Source organism: Dendrobates tinctorius, unplaced genomic scaffold, assembly GCF_039654945.1.
Source record: "Dendrobates tinctorius isolate UK_male_01 unplaced genomic scaffold, ASM3965494v1 ptg000012l, whole genome shotgun sequence".
Classification (NCBI taxonomy): domain Eukaryota; kingdom Metazoa; phylum Chordata; class Amphibia; order Anura; family Dendrobatidae; genus Dendrobates; species Dendrobates tinctorius.
Window position 1 is genome coordinate 7,787,656 of NW_027361680.1, and position 23,371 is coordinate 7,811,026.

The window sequence follows — 23,371 nt, forward strand, 5'->3', positions numbered from 1 at the left end:
TGAAGTGCAGGGAATTTCCACCTACCTCATTCAGTCACATGCTGCTGAACCTAAGATCCCTACTCCTGATGTGTTTTCTGGGGATGGGTCTAAATATCTGAATTTTAAGAATAATTGTAAATTATTTCTGGCCTTGAAGCCTAACTCATCGGGGAGCTCTGTGCAGCAGGTTAAAATTGTCATCTCCTTGCTGCGCGGCAATCCCCAGGATTGGTCTTTTTCTCTGACACCTGAAAATCCTATTCTGACTAATGTGGATGCATTTTTTCAAGCCTTGGGGTTGTTGTATGATGAGCCTAATGCTGTTGATCAAGCTGAGAGAACCCTGTTGGCATTAAACCAGGGTCAGGATTCTGCAGAGCTATACTGTCAAAAATTCCAAAAGTGGGTTGTCCTTACTGGAATGCATTGGCAGCTCTCTTTCGGAAGGGTTTATCAGAGACCATAAAAGATGTTATGGTTGGATTTCCTGTTCCCTCTGGTCTGGATGATTCTATGTCATTAGCCATTCAAATTGATCGGTGTATACGTGAACGTAAAACTACACGGGAGGCGCTGTAACCTTTTGAACAAACATCTGAACTTATGCAATGTGATGAGGTTTTGTATAGGGTGCAATGTCAGGAGTTTAGAAGGCGTAAGAAGCTGTGTTTTTTCTGTGGAGACGTCTCTCATACTATTTCTGTCTGCCCAAAATGAGAGAAACTTTTTGCACACACATTTGCTGTGGGCAGTATACAACCTAAGTTTCTTTTGGCAATTACTCTGATCTGCTCCTTATCCACGTTTTCCACGAAGGCTTTGGTGGATTCAGGAGCAGCGTTGAATCTGATGGATTTGGATTTTGCTAAACGTTGTATTTTTCCATGACGCCTCTGTGGACGCCTATTCCTTTGAGGGGTATTGATGCTACTCCTTTGGTGGAGAATAAACCTCAGTTTTGGACCCAGGTGACAATGCGAGTTGCCCCAGACCACCAAGAAAATTGTACATTTTTGGTGCTGCATAATTTGCATGATACTATTCTTCTGGGGTTTCCTTGGTTGCAAACTCATAATCCAGTTTTGGATTGGAAATCTGGGTCTGTGGTGAGTTGGGGTTGTCAGTGTGTTCTTAGGGACTCTCCTGTTTTCTCCACCTCTCCTCAGTCTCATGATATTCCTGATTATCTAGCCGATTTTTCTGATGTATTTAGTGAGAGCAAGTCTGCATCTTTGCCTCCTCATAAGAGTTATGTCTGTGCAATTGAGTTGATGCCTGGGTGTAAATTTCCCAAGGGTCGGCTTTTCAACTTATCAGTACCCGAACATGATGCTATGCGATCCTATATTAAGGAGTCATTGGAGAAGGGTCATATTAGACCATCCTCGTCACCTTTAGGTGCTGGGGTTTTTTTGTGGCCAAGAAAGATGGTTCATTAAGACCGTGCATTGATTATCGTTCCCTTAACAAGATGAGAGTTAACCCCTTCGCACCCGAGCCTGTTTTTGCCTTCGTGACCGGGCCAATTTTTTCAATTCTGACCAGTGTCATTTTATGAGGTCATAACTCTAGAACGCTTCATCGGATTCTACTGATTCTGACATTGTTTTCTCATGACATATTGTACTTCATGATGGTGGTAAAATTTCTTAGATATAATCTGCGCTTATTTGTTAAAAAAAATCAAAATTTTGCGAAAATTTAGAAAATTTTGCAATTTTCAAACTTTTAATTTTTATGCCTTTAAATCAGAGAGTGATATCGCAGAAAATAGTTAATAAATAACATTTCCCACATGTCTACTTTACATCTGCACAATTTTGGAAACATAATTTTTTTTTTAGGACGTTATAAGGGTTAAATTTGACCAGCGATTTCTCATTTTTACAACAAAATTTTTTTTAGGGACCACCTCACATTTGAAGTGAGTTTGGGGGTCAAAATGACAGAAAATACCCAAAAGTGACACCATTCTAAAAACTGCACCTCTCAATGTACTCAAAACCACATTCAAGAAGTTTATTAACCGTTCAGGTGCTTCACTTGAATGAATGGAAAATGGAAGGAAAAAATAAGCATTTAACTTTTTTTCACAAACATTATACTTCGGAACCATTTTTTTTATTTTCACAAGTGTAAAAAGAGAAAATGAACCACAAATTTTTTTGTGCAATTTCTCCCGAATACGCCAATACCCCGTATGTGGGGCTAAACCACTGTTTGAGCACACGGCAGAGCTCAGAACGGAAGGAGTGCCGTTTGACTTTTTCAATGCAGAATTGGCTGGAATTGAGATCGGATGCCATGTCGCATTTGGAGAGCCCCTGATGTACCTAAACAGTGGAAACCCCCCACATGTGACCCCATTTTGGAAACTAGACCCCTTAAAGAACATATCCAGATGTGTCGTGAAGACTTTGAACCCCCAAGTGCTTCATAGAAGTTTATAACGTAGAGCCATGAAAATAAAAAATCATTTTTTTCCATAAAATGATCTTTTAGTCCCCAATTTCTTATTTTCACAAGGGTAACAGGAGAAATTGGACCCCAAAAGTTGTCCAATTTGTTCTGAGTACACTGGTACCCCATATGTTGAAGAAATCTACTGTTTGGGCACATGGTGGTGCTCGGAAGGGATGTAGTGATGTTCTAGTATGCAGACTTTGATGGAATGGTCTGCGGGTGTCATGTCGCGTTTGCAGAGCCCCTGATGTACCTAAACAGTGAAAACCCCCCACAAGTGATCCCATTTTGGAAATTAGACCCCCCCAAGGGACTTATCTAGATGTGTGGTGAGCACTTTGAACCCCCAAGTGTTTCACTAAAGTTTATAATGTAGAGCCGTGAAAATAAAAAAAATCATTTTTTTCCACAAAAATGATCTTTTAGCCTCCAATTTTTATTTTCACAAGGGTAACAGGAGAAATTGGACCCTAAGAGTTGTTGTCCAATTTGTCCTGAGTACGCTGGTACCCTATATGTGGGAGAAAACTACTGTTTGGGCACACGGTGGGGCTCGGAAGGGAAGTAGTGACGTTCTGAAATGCAGACTTTGATGGAATGGTCTGCGGGTGTCATGTCGCGTTTGCAGAGCCCCTGATGTACCTAAACAGTGGAAGCCCCCCACATGTGACCTCATTTTGGAAACTAGACCCCCCAAGGAACTTATCTAGATGTGTGGTGAGCACTTTGAACCCCCAAGTGTTTTCACTAAAGTTTATAATGTAGAGCCGTGAAAATAAAAAAATCATTTTTTTTCCACAAAAATGATCTTTTAGCCCCCAATATTTATTTTCACAAGGGTAACAGGAGAAATTGGACCCTAAGAGTTATTGTCCAATTTATCCTGAGTATGCTGGTACCCCATATGTGGGAGAAAACTACTGTTTGGGCACACGATGGGGCTCGGAAGGGAAGTAGTGACGTTCTGAAATGCAGACTTTGATGGAATGGTCTGCGGGCATCATATTGCATTTACAGAGCCCCTAATGTACCTAAACAGTGGAAATCCCCAATTCTAATTCCAACCCTAACCCCAACACACCCCTAACCCTAATCTCAGCCCTAACCATAACCCTAACCACAAACCTAACACCAACACACCCATAACCTTAATCCCAGCCCTAGCCCTAACCCTAGCCCTAACCCTAGCCCTAGCCTTAACCCTAGCCCTAACCCTAGCCCTAACCTGTGTACCTGCTTTTTTTTTCTTTCCTTTTTTTTCTTTTTGTGACAAGATCGCTGCCCTGCGATCTGACTCATAGTAATGCCACTTCTCCTCTGATCTCACACTGACAGATGATCAGAGGAGAAGCAGCGTTACTTTGTGACAAGATCGCTGCCTGGCACATAATAACGTGACTTCTCCTCTGATCTCACAATGACAGATGATCAGAGGAGAAGCAGCGTTACTGTGTGACAAGATCGCTGCCTGGCACAGCTGTGCCAGGCAGCGATCAGCTGTGGCAGGCAGTGATCTAGTCACACAGTAACGCTGCTTCACCTCTGATCATCTGTCAGTGTGAGATCAGAGGAGAAGTCGCGTTACAATGAGTGAGATCGCCGGAAAACAAGCAGCTTTCCCAGCGAGCGCTCTCATTGGCTGCTGTGACGCTGACGTCATCAGGACCTGAACCAATCAGGTCTCGATGACGTCGGGGGTCCCAGCATGCATTGTGCACCGGGATCCCCGTGTTATAAGGTATGTGGGGGTCCCGGGGGGCACAAAACCGCCGACAGTAGATAAACGTCGGCGCTGCACAAAGCCCAGCAAGCACCAATGTTTATCTACTGTGGGCGGTCGGGAAGCGGTTAAATATCAGTACCCGTTACCCCTGATGTCTAATTTATTCTCCAGAGTTAAGAGTGCCTGCTGGTTTACTAAGCTTGACCTCAGGGGGGCGTATAATCTTATTCGCATCAAGCATGGGAATGAATGGAAGACGGCGTTTAATACTCCGGAGGGACATTTTGAGTACCTGGTGATGCCTTTTGGGCTCACTAATGCCCCTTCTGTCTTCCAGTCCTTTATGAATGATATTTTCCGTGACTTTGTGGATAAGTTTTTGATCATCTATCTGGATGATATTTTGATCTTTTCTAGTGATTGGGATTCTCATGTGGAACACGTCCGGACTGTGTTCCGGATTTTGAGGGAGAATTCCCTGTTTATTAAGGGATCGAAATGCCTCTTTGGTGTACAGAGGATTTCATTTTTGGGATTTATCTTATCTCCATCGACTATTGAAATGGACCCAGCCAAGGTACAGGCCATTTATGATTGGGTTCAGCCTACTTCTTTGAAGGCCCTCCAGAAGTTTTTGGGTTTTGCTAATTTCTATCGTAAATTTATAGGTAATTTTTTTGGTATTGTCAAACCAATGACTGATCTGACCAAGATGGGCGCTGATGTGCTGAACTGGTCTCCTGAGGCTATCTCAGCATTTCAGGAGCTTAAGCAGAGATTTACTTCAGCTCCAGTTTTACGGCAACCTGATGTCTCACTTCCATTTCAGGTGGAGGTAGATGCATCTGAGATTGGTGCAGGAGCTGTTTTGTCCCAAAAAGACCCTGTGACTTCTAAGATGAATCCCTGTGCCTTCTTTTCTCGAAAGTTCTCCCCATCTGAACGCAACTATGACGTGGGGAATCGGGAATTGTTGGCCATGAAGTGGGCATTTGAGGAGTGGAGACATTGGTTGGAGGGAGCTAGACATCAAGTTGTGGTCCTCACCGATCACAAGAATTTGATTTATCCGGAGTTGGCCAAACGCTTGAATCCTAGACAGGATAGAAGGGCCTTGTTTTTCACGCGTTTAAATTTTGTGGTCTCTTTTCTTCCAGGCACTAAAAATGTTAAGGCAGACGCCCTTTCTAGGAGTTTCTTTGCCGATTCTCTTAGTTTGACCGAGACTACTACCATCCTAGGTGAGGGGGTAGTTCTTTCTGCCATTTCGCCCTATTTGAGACGCGCCCTGGAGGAATTTCAGGAGGATAAACCTGAGCATTGCCCTATGGGAAAATTGTATGTTCCTGACCAGTGGAGAAAGAGAGTGATGTCTGAATTTCATTGCTCCGCATTGGCTGGTCATCCAGGTATTTTTGATACCAGAGATTTGGTGAGTCAGTCCTTTTGGTGGCCTGCCTTATCTCGTGATGTCAGGAATTTTGTACAGTCCTGTGGGACTTGTTCTTGGTCTAAACCCTGTTCTCGTTCTGGTGGGTTGCTGATGCCCTTGCCGGTGCCCAAGAGGCCATGGACCCATATCTCAATGGATTTTATTTCTGATCTTCCTGTCTCTCAGAGAATGACTGTTATCTGGGTGATTTGTGATAGATTTTCGAAGATGGTCCATCTTGTACCACTCCCAAAGTTGCCATCTTCCGCTAAGTTGGTGCCCTTGTTTTTACAACAGGTGGTTCGGTTACATGGGATTCCTGAGAACATTGTGTCCAACAGAGGAGTCCAGTTTGTTTCCAGATTCTGGAAAGCCTTTTGTTCCAATCTGGGATTTCAGTTATCCTTCTCCTCCGCGTTTCATCCCCAGACCAATGGACTGAGAGAACAAACCAGACCTTGGAGTCTTATTTGAGATGTTTTATATCTGCTGATCAGGATGATTGGGTCTCATTTTTGCCCTTGGCCGAATACGCACTGAACAATAGAGCTAGTTCTGCCACTTTGATGTTACCCTTTTTCTGTAATTTTGGGTTTAATCCTCGATTCTCTTCAGGGCAAGTGGAATCTTCGTCCTGACCAGGTGTGGATACTGTGGTTAAGAGAATGCAGCAGATATGGGACCAAGTGGTGGATAAGTTGTCACTCTCTCAGGAAAAGGCCCAGCGATTTTCCAACAGGCATAGGACCATTGGTCCCCGGTTTAAAGTGGGTGATATGGTTTGGTTGTCGTCTAAGAATATTCCTATGAAGGTTGCATCTCCTAAATTTAAGCCAAGATTTATTGGTCCTTATAAGATTTTGGAAATTCTTAATCCTGTTTCGTTTCGATTGGCACTTCCAGTTATGATCAAGATCCATAACGTATTTCACAAATCTCTGTTGAAGAGGTTTGTTGAGCCAGTGGTTCCTATGGCAGCACCTCCTGACCCTGTGTTGGTTGAAGGCAATGTGGAATATGAGGTAGAGAAAATATTGGATTCTCGTTTGGTTAGACGGAGACTCCAGTATTTGGTCAAATGGAAGGGTTATGGTCAGGAGGATAATTCTTGGGTCTCTGCCTCCGATATTCATGCCAATAGATTGGTTCGTGCTTTTCACCGGGCCCATCCTGATCGGCCTGGTGGCGTGGATGAGGGTTCGGTGACCCCTCCTTAAGGGGGGTACTGTTGTGAGTTCATTCTCTGGTTCACCAGTTGTGAGTTCTCCATCCAGACTCCCTCTGGTGGTAACAGGAGGTAGTGAGGCTGATTTGATCGGTGGAGATCTGCCACCTGAGAATGAGGATGACGATTGGACCTCAGGAGTCTCAGATTGGATTTAAGACAGCCAACGCCCTATTCAGTTGCTGGTGATTCCTTCTGGCTTGTCAGCTCTTGGATTTCAGCTCTGTTCCAGTCATCTAAAGCTAAGTTTTTCTGCTAATGTTCACACTTGATTTTGTTGGTCTATTTCTATTCAGTTTTTTGTGTGGTCAGCCAGCCCCGGCTAGGGGCTGTGCTGAATTTCCACTCTTATTTATCAGTATTTTGCCAATTTGCTTTTTATCCCTTACTAGTTTGGTCTCTTTTTGCTCTGTCTCAGAATATTTCAGAGTGCTGATATAGTGGGAGAAGTCTAGTGACTTCAGGGTTAATTTTGCTATCAGAAGTGTTGGACATTATTTTTGTAGGGTTTTTTGCAGGTTGCAGACAGTGTCTTTCCTTTCCTTTCTAGTTAGTTTGGGCCCCATCATTTGCTCAGCCTATTTTCCTGACTGTGTTTGTGCCTTAATCTTGTTTCACCGTCAATACATGTGTGGGGGCTATCTATTCCTTTGGGGTCTGCTCTGGGGCAGTTAGTTTTCCCCTTTTCATGCTTCAGGCTTATTTAGTCCTCCAGCTGTGGTGAAGCGTCTACGAACATCGTAGGTACGCTCCACGGCTGCTGCTAGTTGTGTGGTAGGATCAGGGATCTGCAATCTGCATAGTTACCAACCTCTCTGGTTTTCTGTGACTTAGCTTGTTTTGCTTTTTTCTCCTCGGTGACCCATTCATAGCACCTGTACTTTGTATCTCCCCCACCTCATTGTAGATTGTAAGCTCTCACGAGCAAGGTCATCTTATTTTGATATAATTATTGTATTGTTAACGTTGTTACTTAAGACTTGTGTTTTGAAACTGTTAAACTGTAAAGCGCTGCGGAATATGTTGGCACCATATAAATAAAGATTATTATTATTATTAGTTTGGATTATCTCAATGAGAATAACTGTTTAACTCCATATCAGCATGTGTTTATGAGGAATTGCTCCTGTCAAACCAATCTAATCAGTTTTTATGTAGAGGTTAGCTATAGACTGGAACAAGGTGAGTCATTGGACGTGGTATATCTTGATTTTTCCAATGCATTTGATACCGTGCTGCACAAGAGGTTGGTACACAAAATGAGAATGCTGGGTCTGGGGGAAAATGTGTGTAAATGGGTAAGTAATTGGCTTAGTAATAGAAAGCAGAGGGTGGTTATAAATGGTATATTCTCTAACTGGGTCGCTGTGACCAGTGGCATACCGCAGGGGTCGATGTTGGGACCAATTCTCTTCAACATGACGATCTGATAGGTTTACACAGTAAAATATCAATATTTGCAGCTGATACAAAACTATCTAAAGCAGTCAATACATGAGACAATAGTATTCTGCTACAGATGGATTTGGATAAGTTGGAAACTTGGCCCAAAAGGTGGCAGATGCGGTTTTACAATGATAAATGTAAGGTTATACACATGGGAAGAAGGAATCAATATCACCATTATACACTGAATGGGAAACCACTGGGTAAATCTGACATGGAGAAGGACTTGGGGATCCTAGTTAATGATAAACTTACCTGGAGCAGCCGGTGCCAGGCAGCGGCTACCAAGGCCAACAGGATCATGGGGTGCTTTAAAAGAGGTCTGGATACACATGATAAGAGCATTATACTGCCTCTGTACAAATCCCTGGTTAGACTGCACGCGGAGTACTTAGTACATTTTTGGTCACCGGTGCTCAGGAAGGATATAATGGAACTAGAGCAAGTGCAAAGAAGGGCAACAAAATTAATAAGGGGGATGGGGGAACTACAATACCCAGAGAGATTAGTAAAATTAGGATTATTTAGTCTAGAAAAAAGCTGACTGAGGGGCGATCTAATAATCATGTATAAGTATATAAGGAGACAATACAAATATCTCTCCGAGGATCTGTTTTACCAAGGAAAGTGATGGTCACAAGGGGGCATTCTCTGCATCTGGAGAAAATAAGGTTTTTCCACCAACATAGAAAAAGACTCTTTACTGTTAGGGCAGTGAGAATCTGGAATATCTTGCCTGAGGAGGTGGTGATGGCGAACTCAGTCAAGGGGTTCAATAGAGGCCTGGATGTCTTCCAGGAGCCTAACAATATTGTATCTTACAGTTATTAGGTTCTTTAGAATGAGGTAGATCTTTTCTTACGTAATATAGGCTGAACTGGATGGATTAATGTCTTTTTTTGGCCTTGCTATCTATCTTACTATGTTGGTATATGTGGAGAAAACCAGGCACTGCTCATCACCTACCCAATACAATCCTAACAGTGAAACATTGTGGTGGCAGCATCATGCTATGGGGGTGTTTTTCAACTGTAGGGACAAGGCAACTGGTTGCCATTGTACAAAACATTAATGCAGACAAGTACAGAGATAAGATATCCTGAATGAAAACCTCTTCCAAAGTGCTCTGGACCTCAGACTTGCCCGAAGGTTCACCTTCCAACAAGACAATGACCCTAAGCACACAGCTAAAATAACAAATGAGTGGCTTCAGAACAACTCTGTGACCAATCTTGACTGGCCCAGCCAGAGCCCTGACCTAGACCCAATTGAGCATCTCTGGAGAGACCTGAAAATGGCTGTCCACAAACGTTCACCATCCAACCTGATGAAACTGGAGAGAATCTGCAAGGAAGAATGGCACAGGATCCCCAAATCCAGGTGTAAAAAACTTGTTGCATCATTCCCAAGAAGACTCAGGGCTGTATTAGCACAAAAGGGTGCTTCTAATCAATACTGAGCAAAGGGTCTGAACTATGAATACTTATGACCATGTGATATTTCTGTTTTTCTTTTTTATATAATTTTGCAAAAATTTCTACATTTGTTTTTTTCAGTCAAGATGGGGTGCAGAGTGTACATTAATGAGAAAAAAATGAACTTTTTTGAATTTACCAAATGGCTGCAATGAAGCAAAGAGTGAAAAATTTAAATGGGTCTGAATACTTTCCATGCACACGTAAATCTAGAATTTCTGTAATTGTACTGACACAAAAGAAAAAGAATTGTCTTATCACTTTCCCACATGGTGAATGGCCAAAAAAATAAAACCAACTGATGCTTTTTGTTTATTCTGCCTCCTAAAACATCAGAATAGAAAGCTGTCAAATTGGTTCCTATAAAAAGTTCAACTCACTCCACAATAATCAAACCCTCGTACAGCTCTATAAGTAGAAAGAAAATGCTTTTTCGCACTTCAAAAGGACTGTCCCAATATTGAGAGACTAAAAATGTACTTTAAAGAGAAATGTTTACTAAGAACAAGAATCTTGGTAGGTGAAAGGATAAACTCTCTTTTAATCGCCTTGGGCCTCTGCTTAGAAAAGACAATCTGGTGGCAATGGAGACAGAGTGGAGTTTCAGTGAAGGTGAAGATTCTCCAGTGTTGGCAACAAGACCAAGCAGTCATATGATCGCAAGTATGCAATATGCAAACTTCTAGTCACATTCTGACTGGACGTGTGCAATCTTGCTTAATTCAATTGCATGAACAAAGCTGCATACCTGTAGTCAGAATATGGCAGGAAGTGTTCGTATCACATACTCTCGGTCACGTGTTCGCTTGATCTCGTCACTGGCACCAGAGAATCCTCGCAGCATGCAGTGATTGCACACAGTGACTGCAAACTTTTATGATAATCCTGGAGTACTCCTTTAATTCTCCTTGTCCTGCTATCTGAAGGAGGTGACACAGAAGAACCCAGAATCTAGAACAGACACAGCAAGCAGAAGCAGCTACAGTGTTCTGTCTTCTGTATCCTCTGTACTGCCACTTTTTCTGCAGTGCCTATTCCAGATGCTTTGTCCTCTCTGTGTTTCCTTCAGAACTAGAAAGCAGTAGAAAGCCGCATATGATATAGAAGAGATGCCTAAAGTTGCCTAAAGAAAACAGCACAATCTTGAGAGTGTGTGTGACTAGAGCTGAAAATAACAGGGTTAATAGCAGAGGAACAGAGTTTCTTTCAATGAAAATAAAGTTTGTAACAAATTGAGGAATGCATATAATTTAATACTAGCTGAAGAGCTCCCTGCTGTCCTGGCATAGTAACTAACTACGGTTAGTTATAACAAATTATAATGATTATATCTATATATAGTATATAAAGCTGAGTATATAGCCCTGCTCACTCCTCATAGCCACATTCACTATAATATCCCATATCATCCCATCAGCCAGAGCCACCAGACTACTACCACTAAGGCTTGTTTCACATTTGCAATTGGAGGCGCAAAGGACGCTCACCGTGAAGCTCTGCCCCCTGCCGCGCCTCCTCCTGTCAGCTCCGCCTATGGGCACATGCCACTGCATGCGGCCTGCGTACCCTATCTTTAGCATTGGGTATGCAGGCCGTGTGCAGGTATGTTTTTGCCGCCGCATGCACCGCTTTGAAGGTGCGGTGACCTGCGCCAAATGCAACGTATTGCATTTTGGTGCGGTCGTCGCACCGTCAAAACGACGCATGTGGCGGCAAACGCATACCTGCGCACGGCCTGCATACCCAATGCTAAAGATAGGGTATGCAGGCCACATGCAGCGGCATGCGCCCATAGGCGGAGCTGACCGGAAGAGGCGCGACAGGGGGCGGAGCTTCACAGTGAGCATCCGCTGTGCATCCAAACGCAAATGTGTTACTAGCCTAATATCCCACATCAGAAAAAATACAGGGAAAAACGGAATGCCTCACCGTGTCAATGTGCCTGGTAGCCTTGAATTTGCCAGCAGCGATCCAAAAAATTCCGTCTGATCGTCGGATCACAATGAGAGGAAAAAAAAAAGTTATCGGATCACACAGCTGAATAATCAAAAACAATTCTTCTTTATTTCACACCATCATAAAAACGTGTAGATATATCCACAAATAGGTAAAACAGAGTCACATTCTTACACATTTCTGGCTATCAGCCCTAAATATTCCACATCACCCTGTCACAGCCGCCGGACTACTACCCCTAATATCCCACATCATCCCATCAGAGCCGCCGCACTACTACCCTTAATATCCCACATCATCCCATCTCCCAGAGCCATCGGACTACTACCCCTATTATCCCACATCATCCCATCAGCCTGGGGTCAGAACTGGAGCGCTGAGTGGCTATTGTCCTGACTTCCATACCAGGGATACCTTTAAGAGAGGCCTGGGGTGAGAATCAGAGTGCTGAGGAATTTACCCTAACCTCCATACCTGAGATCCCTTTAAGAGAGGCCTGGGGTCAGTACCAGAGTGCAGAGTGGATTTGCCATCACTTCCATACCAGGGATCCCTTTAAGAGGGGCCTGGGGTCAGAACCAGAGTGCTGAGTGGAATTGCCCTGACTTGCATACCAATGATCCCTTTAATAGAATCCTGGGGTCAGAACCACATTGCTGAGTGGAACGGTCCTAACTTCCATACAGGGGATCCCTTTAAGAGAGCCTGGGGTCAGTACCAGAGCATTTGAAGGTAATTGCCCTGACTTCCATACCGGGGATCCCTTTAAGAGAACCTGGGGTCAGAACCAGAACGTTGAGTGGAATTGCCCTAACTTCCATACCGAGGATTCCTTTAAGAGAGGCCTGGGGTCAGAACCAAAGCGCTGGATGGATTTGCCCTATCTTCCATACCGGAGATCCCTTTAAGAGAGGCCTGGGTCAGTACCAAAGCGCAGAGTGGATTTGCCCTAACTTCCATACCAATGATCCCTTTAAGAGACCCTGGGGTCAGAACCACAGAGCTGAGTGGAACGGTCCTAACTTCCATACCAGGGATCCCTTTAAGAGAGGCCTGGGGTCAAAACCAAAGCCTTGGATGGATTTGCTCTGACTTCCATACCAATGGTCCTTTTAAGAGGGATGATGTGCCTATGGGATGGAGGATATGTGATGGGGATATGGGCAGGGAGGGGGGATTCATTTCTATCATGTGCTCTCTGCTCCTTTCAGGGGGGCAGACAATGGCTGGGAGCTTAAGTTCCTGAAGATGCTAGATTTCTCCCACCATGTCAGTGCCTGCTGAGGTGTTGTCAAGTGGGAAAACTTGCTTATAGCAACCAATCACAGCTCAGCTACTTTTAACAAGCTCTTGTGAAATGAGAGATGCTTAGTGATTGGTTGCAAGGAAAACTGTTGCTCATTGAAACCAATCACAGCTCAGCTTCTTTTAAACAGCTTTGGTAAAACGAAAGATGCTTCGTGATTGGTTGGTCATACACACACATACATACATACATACATTCACTTTTATATATAGAGATAGATATTTATATACAGGTCCCCTTTGAAGGTATTTACAATGGACTAGAAATATTACTTGAATCAAGTAGAGTAGCATCAAATTCTTCAGGCACCTCAGACACAGTTTGTCAAACAATCTGTAGTACTTCCTTATAGACAAAGTACACCTGATGTTTTTCCTTCTTTAGCAGGTGAAGTGTTGCATCACAAGCTAACTTTAAACATGAGTGTCTCGCTAGGCATGTCCAGGCAGCTCTTCTGCAAAATGTGGCTATTTCCAAGGTAACCAGCTAAACAATTATTAAACTGCATTAATCCTAATTGTTCTCTGTCACTCATACATTTAGTCACCCTCTTCTCATTTTACTACCCCTATAATATTACTGTGACATAATCAGCCTGTTCTTCTGAGCTAAATTTTACTTTAAAGAAGCACACATGTCAAAGTTTTTATCTTCCTAATATAACGCAATTATCATATTATATGGCATGGTTTTCTTACAATTTCTGATTTAGCTTTTCTACTCATTTAATTTTTCTTTTCTTCATTAAGTCTATGACATCACGTGATTAAAAGCAGACTAGTTGAAACCTTCTAAGCTCTATGTAGAAACAGGAAGTCTCTTTTCCATGCAACAGTCATCATTAGAACTACAATTCTATTTCACTGCAAAGTCCCTGGCAGGGAGGAGGAACAGCGCTGCTGAGTTAGGAGTTGCAGAGGGGTGGAGCTGGGCTGCCAGGGACTTTGCAGTGATGTAGAATTGTAGTTCTAAGATTTCTTGTTTCTACATAAAACTTAGATGCAATTTTCATACTTGTCATTTTCTGTTTGAAAGTGTAAGTCTTTTTTTATATTTAATACAAAATCAAAACTAGATAAATGCCTAGGAAAGACAGCTTCAAATACAAGACCATCAAAAGGAACAAAAGGAATCCTTGTCTAAAATTATATCAATTTTTATTGCAAATATTATGAACAAAAAAAATTATTAGGGATGAGCGAGTATACTCATTGCTTTGGTTTTTACGAGCATGCTCGGGTGTCCGAGTATTTTGGCGAGCTTGAAGATTTAGTTTTCAGAGCCTCAGCTACATGATTTGCGACTGCTAGACAGCTTGAATTCATGTGTGGAATGCCTGTTTGTTAGGGAATTCCCACATGGATTCAGTCTGTCTACAAGTCGCAAATCATGCAGATGAGACGACGAAAACTAAATCTCCGAGCACGCCAAAATACTCGGAGGACACCCGAGCATGCTCGAGAAAACCCGAGCAACGAGTATACTTACGCATCACTAGAAATTATCTTTATAAAAGGAGTGCGGAAACTATGACAAAAAGAAAACCGCACCATAGCACCATGTGCATGATTTGATATAAAAACGCCTATAAAACAAGCATCTCATAAAGTGCATATATGATTAAGTAACCATTAGGGTGAATATTAAATAGATAAGGGGCTGTAAGAAGGGGCTAGGTATTGCCTCCTGTTGTATGCCCAGATCCCGATAAATCATAATAAATCACAAAGAGATCATATCCAAAATATCATGAAGCTCAGTGCTTATATATATATATTTATATATATAAATATATATATACAGTATATATTCACCCCTCGAGAAAACAAAATGCGAAACGCGAGTCTGGGTCTCCAGCCAGCACCTCTGAGGTAATGTGCATGTGCTTATCAGCCTTTCCATACCATGAGTCTCATACTGACTGTGGAGACCTGTGTGTTGTCCTAAGCAGTCCCTTCACCCCCCTTCCCACCAATCTCACAAATAATACACAGTCAGACCTAGATGGGTAGAACAGGTTGGTCACAGTTTATTAATTACCTAAGCAGAGAAGGGCAATTACATTTCGTAACGGGAGGCTCGTGGCTGAGATACTGTCCGCGATCGACAGGCGATTTGGCCAATGAGCAGCCACAAACCTTTGGCCCTCCTCTACTTCTTCCGCTGTGACTTAATATTGTTATCAAAGATTAGTTATATATACAGTCATATGTAAAAGTTTGGGCACCCCTATTAATGTTAACCTTTTTTCTTTATAACAATTTTGGTTTTTGCAACAGGTATTTCAGTTTCACATATCTAATAACTGATGGACTCAGTTATATTTCTGGATTCAAATGAGGTTTATTGTGCTAACAGAAAATGTGCAATCTGCATTTAAACAAAATTTGACCGGTGCAAAAGTATGGGCACCCTTATCATTTTCTTGATTTGAACACTCCTAACTACTTTTTGCTGACTTCCTGAAGAACTAAATTGGTTTAGTAACCTCATTGAGCTTTGAACTTCATAGCCAGGTGTATCAAATCATGAGAAAAGGTATTTAAAGTGGCCACTTGCAAGTAGTTCTCCTATTTGATTCTCCTATGAAGAGTGGCATCATGGGCTCCTCAAAACAACTCTCAAATGATCTGAAAACAAAGATTATTCAACATAGCTTTTCAGGGGAAGAATACAAAAAGTTGTCTCAGAGATTTAACCTGTCAGTTTCCACTGTGAGGAGCATAGTAAGGAAATGGAAGAACACAGGTACAGTTCTTGTTAAGCCCAGAAGTGACAGACCAAGAAAAATATCAGAAAGGCAGAGAAGAAGAATGGTGAGAACAGTCAAGGACAATCCACAGACCACCTCCAAAGACCTGCAGCATCATCTTGCTGCAGATGGTGTCACTGTGCATCGGTCAACAATACAGCGCATGCATAACGCCTTTTTGTATGACCAAACAACTCAATCTTTGTTTCATCAGTCCACAGGACCTTCTTCCAAAATGTAACTGGCTTGTCCAAATGTGCTTTTGCATACCTCAGGCGACTCTGTTTGTGGCGTGCTTGCAGAAACGGCTTCTTTCGCATCACTCTCCCATACAGCTTCTCCTTGTGCAAAGTGCGCTGTATTGTTGACCGATGGGAAGCAGGGTGTATTGCAGTCCGCGCTGCCGAGATTCACAAATCACCTGGGATGCAAGATGTTGTAGCAGTGTACTCCTTTATTTCCTCCTACGCATTTCGGCGCCCTTCCTGGCACCTTCCTCAGGGATATATTGCGGACTGCAACACACCCTGCTTCCCACAACTTTCTGAAGATCAGTGATCTGTCACATGACAGTTATGTCCCCCCTTGTAATAAAGTTAAAAAAAAGAAAAAAGTGTAAAAATAATGTTAAAAAAATCGCTAAATAAATTAAAAAAATCTATATATATTCCCCAATAAATTCATTTTTTGGAAATAATAAAAAAAATAAAAGTACAGATATTTGGTATTCCCGCGTCCGTAACAACCCGCCCTAAAAAACTGTCCCATTAGTTAACCCCTTAAGCGAACCCCTTAAAAAATAAAAATAAAAGACGAAGCAAAAAATAAAGATTTATTATCATACCGGAGAACAAAAAGTGCAATAGCACGTGATCAAAAAGATGCATATAAATATGCATGGTACCACTGAAAACATCATCTTGTCCCGCAAAAAACGAGCCATCACATAGCATCATCAGCGAAAAAATAAAAAAGTTATAGCTCGCAGAATAAAGCGATGCAAAAATAATTATTTTTTATATAAAATTGATTTCATTGCATAAAAGCGCCAAAACATAAAAAAAGACATAAATGAAGTATCGCTGTAACCATACTGACCCGAAGAAGAAAACCGCTTTATCAATTTTATCTCACGTGGAACGGCGTAAACGAACCACCCAAAAAAGTTCATGAAACGCTGGTTTTTGTAAATTCTGCGTCCCAAAAACCGAAATAAAAAGCGATAAAAAAAGTCACATGCCCGATCATGGTACCAATAAAAACGTCAACTCGTCCCGCAAAAAATAAGACCTCACATGACTCGGTGCGTCAAAATATGGAAAAATTATAGCTCTCAATATGTGGTGATGCAAAAACTATTTTTACAATAAAAAGCGTCTTTTAGCGTGTGACAGCTGCCAAATATGAATACTGCCATAAATAGTAAATCAAACCCCCCGTTATCACCCCCTTAGGCCTCTTTCACTCTTCCGTTTTTGACAATCAGTCAAGATCCGCCAAATTTGAAAAAAAACGGATCCGCCATTTTTATTTGCGGATCCGTTTTTTCCCCATTGACTTTCATTATTGGCGGATCCTGACTGATTGCCCTCCGTTGCATCCGTTTTTGTGAGGATCCGCCACAATGTTAGTGTCCGTCAACATCCTCAAAGATTTCCAAATGGAGCTTGCAAGGTTTTTTTGGCCGGCGGATCCTCCAGACACTGAATTAACCCCAAATTTTGTCTGGGTGCCGGACAAAAAAAAAAAAAATTCTCTCTCTCTCTCTCTCCTTCCCTGCCAGCGGTTCCTTTAAATTTCCTCATTTTCAGGATCCGTCTAAAAATGGATCCTGTGCCATCCGTTCATATCAGTTGAGAACGGATCCGCTTGTCTGCCTTTTTGGCGGATTATAACTGATGCAAATAACTGAAGAGTGAAAGAGGCCTTAGTTAGGGAAAAATAATAAAATTAAAAAAATTTATTTATTTCCATTTTCCCATTAGGGTTAGGGCTAGGGCTAGGGTTAGGGCTAGGGTTAGGGCTAGGGTTAGGGTAAGGGTTAGGGTTAGGGTTAGGGGTGTGTTGGGGTTAGGGTTGGTGTTAGAATTGGGGGTTTCCACTATTTGCGCACATCAGGTGCTCTCCAAACGCAACATGGCGTCTGATCTCAATTCCAGCCAATTCTGCGTTGAAAAAGTCAAATTGTGCTCCTTCCCTTCCAAGCTCTGCCATGCACACAAACAGTGTTTTACCCCCTAATATGGGGTATCAGCCTACTCAGGACAATTTTCAAAACAACTTTTGGGGTCCTATTTCTCCTGTTGCCCTTAGGAAAATAAAAAATTGGGGGCAAAAATATCATTTTTGTGGAAAAAAAATATGATTTTTTTATTTTCACGCCTGGGCGTTATAAACTTCTGTGAAGCACTTGGTGGTTCAAAGTTCTCACCACACATCTAGATAAGTTCCTTGGGGGGTCTAGTTTCCAAAATGGGGTCACTTGTGGGGGGTTTCCACTGTTTAGGTACATCAGGGGCTCTCCAAACGTGACATGGCGTCCGATCTGAATTCCAGCCAATTTTGCATTGTAAAAGTCAAACGGCGCTCCTTCCATTCTGAGCTCTGCCATGCGCCGAAACAGTGGTTCTCCCCACATATCAGGTATCAGCGTACTCAGGACAAATTGCAAAATAATTTTTGCAGTCCAATTTCTCCTGTTACCCTTGGTAAAATAAAAAAAATGAACCTGAAGTATTTTTTTTGTGAAAAAAAGTTAAATGTTCATTTTTTTTAAATATTCAAAAAATTCCTGTGAAGCACCTGAAGGGTTAATAAACTCCTTGAATGTGGTTTTGAGCACCTTAAGGGGTGCAGTTTTTAGAATGGTGTCACTTTTGGGTATTTTCTATCATATAGACCCTTCAAAGTGACTTCAAATGTGATGTGGTCCGTAAAAATAAAATGGTGTTGCAAAAATGAGAAATCGCTGGTCAACTTTTAACCCTTATAACTTCCTAACAAAAAAGAATTTGGTTCCAAAATTGTGCTGATGTAAAGTAAACATGTGGGAAATGTTAGTTATTAAGTTTTTTGTGTGCCATATCTCTGTGATTTAGGGGCATAAAAATTCAAAGTTGGAAAATTGCGAAATTTTCAACATTTTCTCCAAATTTCCGTTTTTTTCACAAATAAACGCAAGTTATTTGAATTAAATTTTACCACTAACATGAAGTACAATATGTCACGAGAAAACATTGTCAGATTCACTGGGATCCATGGAATTGTTCCAGAGTTATGGCCTCATAAATGGACAGTGGTCAGAATTGTAAAAATTGGCCCGGGAGTTAACGTGCAAACCACCCTTGGTAGTGAAGGGGTTAAAGGGGATAAAGAAACCGTCTGTAAAACCAGAGTGTAATAGCTGTGCCGCTTCTTTATTGGGGTAGAGGTCTAGCCAGGGGGCCATCGCGGTTTTGCTCACCGGGGTTTTGCCTTGTAGGTGCTCTGTTTGCTTGATGAGTACACCTTGCCGCTGGGTGTCCTCCGCAAGCTGAGCAGTCATGTCTAAACCTACATAGTAGAGATGAGCGACTTTGCCTTTTTCGGGTCGAGTCGGGTTTCATGAAACCCGACTTTCTCAAAAGTCGGGTCGAACGAAATCGGCCGATTATCATGAAAAGTCGAAGGCCGACTGAAACACGAAACCCAATGCAAGTCAATGGGGAACCAAGGTCGGCAGGGAGTGGAGGACAGGAAACACACCTACAGTGCCCATTTTAATGCCAAAAACAACAATCCTTATTACTTAAGCTTGTGAACCTTAATTTACTTTATAATAATAGTTAGGCATTGAAAACTGGGGGTTATTTGGCTAAAGTTGGGGGGGTAGGGCTGGCTTCAGATTTTCGTGGGCCCTGGGCCAAAGAGTGTCACTGGGCTCTTTTAACACATGCCACAATTCATGATCCTCTGATACGGCAGAGAAATAGCCGTATAGTACAATGAAAAATACTTCACTTCTTACATCTCATGACTGATATGCATTTTAAATTCTCCAATAGCTCCAAAAATGGACAGTATATTATTCCATACAGTATTATGGCCACCGCATAGTGCGCTATACAGAGTAATGAGGCCCATATATTTCTCCATACAGAATCATTGGTCCCACATAATGTTTGAAACAGTATATGATGAGCTAAACATAATGTTACAGTATATGTTGGTCCCCATGGATGAAGCTCCACTGTGTTATGGGCCCCAATAATGCTCCATATATAATGGGCCCCATTTCTAATGCTCCCGTGCATAATGGGCCCTGTAAATGCTGCTCCAGTGTCTGATGTCCACCTTTGGAATGCTCCAGTGTTTGGTGGGCCTCATATATCATTCTCCAGAGTATAGTGTGTAGGGAAGGTGACCTGACGGACAGACGGACTTGTCAGTATAGAGAAGGAAAGGTTTGCACAGTTTAGGTAGGTGTCAGTTACTACAGTGGGGAAACAGCTAGGAAAGTGTAGTGGACGTGCAGTACCTTGGGTTGACCATTAGAGGGTAGGGAGGAGTGTGAGCAAAGGACTTGACATCAGCTTAGGAAACCATTGGTCATGGTGGACGGAGTTACAGGGAACCGGGAAACATATAAATTTGAAGGAGGGTTCCAGAAAATTCCAGTCCCCAGGGGGAGCTCAGGTGACAGGAGGACTACAACAGTCTGTGCACTCTGAGGAGAACCGAACCAGGGGGACTGAGGAGAGAGAACATCAGGGGGGTGGTCCTGACAGGAATAATCACAGTGGAGACGAGACACTGGGTGTGGGACACCGTATTTGACACGACGCCTGATCAGTAAATTTGCTGTTGGTTTACGGGCCTAAGACGGCCACAGTGACGACCTGTCAGGAGCATCAAACAGTGTAGAAGGGACAGTACGTGTATGTACGTCCCTAGTGTAAAAGTACGGTGTGTATAATGGGCCCTGGAAATGGTGGGCCGTGAGGTGAAGAGAAGTGCGGTGTATTGCAGAGGCCGTCAGGCGGACGGCGAGTGGAATAAACTTGGACCTGTTGCACCCAGAACCTGCCTCCATCTTGTCTCTGTTTTGTCTCTGCGCTGTATATCGAGGGACCACCCCCCAGCTCGGCCCACCGACCCTACACTTGGCATAGTCGGCAGGATCAAAGCCGCTAATACGTCATCTTCTGTGGCAGGCCTGCCCTAAAGGATGGAGAAAGACTTTGACTACCTTGCTTGGATTACAAATGCCTGTGGAATACAAATTACCCACCTGTGGATTACAATTTGCGAGTGCTGTGGTGTATCTGTGTCGCCGGCAGAAGATCCGGAGAGGTACCAGGACTGGTGCAAGATGGCGATGACGCTTCAGCACAGAGGAGAGATCCAGGTGTTTGCTGTTGTTCCCAATGGACTGGGGCACCCTCCTGCATACCCCGGGGACCAGCGCTGTGTCCCGGGAGGCCGAGGCTTCCCCATACTGGACCCCGACAAGTGAGTGGAAAGGCCTGCCAATGCCCCACCCAGCAGAGGGAGTGGCACAGAGCAAAAGTTTGGCTGCTGCTGTCTGGCGCCATTTGAGTGATGCCCACCGGATGGTATGAGACGCTGCGAGTGTCGAGGCATCGGCCGCCTGGAGTGGCAATGGCGGCGGGATATCGAGCTCCACCAGAAAGTGACATATTCTGAGTTGGTGAGCTGGGGAGTGGAGCCTGTGCGGAATCAGCGGGAGCGGCCACCCAGAATACCAGCGGAGAATCTGCCCGCGGAGCCCTTAAGCCTGGAGACTAGCCCTGTCGGATGGCAGGGTGAAGAGCAGAAACTGTGGAAGGAGCTGCGTGATAACGTAATGGAGGCCGCGGCGCCGGGGATGGTGAGAGATCCTCCGGCCCTGCCAGTGGCTCCGCAAGCGGCCCCCACCATTCGGCTGCAGCACGCGGCAGCCTGTGCACCCAAGAGGCCGGTCACAGGAGGCCCTTCCCTCTATGCTGAACTGAGCGGGACCTCCATTCCTGAACCACCCAGCCCAGAGACTCCACGCACGGTGCCGCCGGAGCGGAGCCTTATCCCAGAGGGTGCTGTTGTGCTTCCCCTGCCACCAGCGACCTCATTTGTCAAATCGGTCACTACTCCAGCCCCAGCTGAAACGTCGAGTGCGGCCTACCCTGCGGCCGTGGTTATGCCAGAGTTGGAATCGGCTGCGGCCTATTTGGCAGGCCCAGTGCCCCCACCCACCGAGAACCCGGCTGCCCCCATTCGCCATTCGGCTCCAGCAGCTGCTGGGCCGCAGAAACCATCGGCTGCCTCTGCCCGGCCCTCTTCTTCGGCGGAGCCACCGTCCATCGGACTCTAGAGCCTGAGCCTGCGCTGTACCCTCCGTTTGGGTTGAGGAGGTTATTAAGGGGAAGAAGGCACGGGAGCAAGCGATTTGGAAACAGCTGCATGAAAAGGGAGAGGCAGGTGTGAGCTCATTTTCGGGTTTGTCTCTGGCTTCTGGTGAGGGTTATGGAGCTGGCTGTGCTGACAGAGGAGTAGTGAGTTCTCTATCTGGACTCCCTCTGTTGGTGAAGGGAGGTAATGAAGCTGATCTAAATGGCAGAGACCGGCCACCTGAGGAAGAGGACTGTGATTGGACATCAGGAATTTCTGATTGGATTTAAGGCAGCCGACTCCCTAGTTTCTTGCTGGTGATTTCTCCTGACTATGGCTTCTGGTTTCCAGTTTGGTTCCTGCCTTCTTAAAGCTAAGTTTTCTCTGCTATTGTTCATATGAGTTATCGTCTGGTTTACTTAGTTTTTGTGTTCAGCCAGCCCTGGCTGGGACTGGGCTGAATCCCCATTTAGTCTCTGATCAGTTGATCTCTTTTTGCTTTGTCTTCAGAATATACCTGAGTGCTGATATAGGGAATTGAAGTCTAGCGACTTCAGGGCCTTTTTCCATCAGACGTGTTTGACATTTTTTGGCAGAGTTTTTTGCGTGATTGCAGACAGCAGCTTTTCTTTCCTGTCCTTTCTAGTTAGTGAGGGCCCCATCGTTTGCTCAGCCTATCTTTCTATCTGTGTTTGTGTTTTCATCTTGTTTCACCGACAATACATGTTGGGGGCTGTCTATTGCTTTGGGGTCTGCTCTGGGGTAGTTTAGATTTTCCTTTTCTTTCTTTAGGCATATTTTGTTCTCCAGCCGTGATGAGGAGTCTAGGACCACCGTAGGCACGCTCCACGGCTACTGCTAGTTGTGTGTATAGGATCAGGGGTTTGCAATCCGCTAGTTACCAACCTCTCCGGTTTTCTGGGCTTAGCTTGCTTTTTGCTTTTTCCTCCTCGGTGACTCATTCATAACAGAATCACCAGCCATACCGCAGATTCTTGGGTACTCAAAAGCAGGAGAGAATTGTTAAAAAAAAAAAAATTGTCAGAATTTTTTTTTTCTATGTATATTTTCTCCTCTTTTTCTCTGGGGCCGTAGGAGGATTCTTTATTTTCTTTCTCCTTGATGGAGATTGTCTGATCGTGTGGAGCAGCTTGCCGCTGAAGTGCGGGGAATTTCCGCCTATCTCACTCATTCACATGCTGTTGAACCAAAGATCCCTACTCCTGATGTGTTTTTTGGGGATCG

The 23,371-nt window shown here is 43.7% G+C and overlaps 1 long non-coding RNA gene across 1 annotated transcript in view; it reads right to left on the reverse strand.

The window, feature by feature from the left end:
- The window catches only part of LOC141066293 (uncharacterized), a 73,641-nt gene that overhangs the window by 18,524 nt on the left and 31,746 nt on the right, over positions 1-23,371 (reverse strand). Inside the window, exon 2 of the long non-coding RNA XR_012226429.1 lies at positions 11,676-11,731. This is a non-coding gene — a long non-coding RNA (uncharacterized lncRNA). The remainder of the gene's footprint in view (positions 1-11,675; positions 11,732-23,371) is intronic.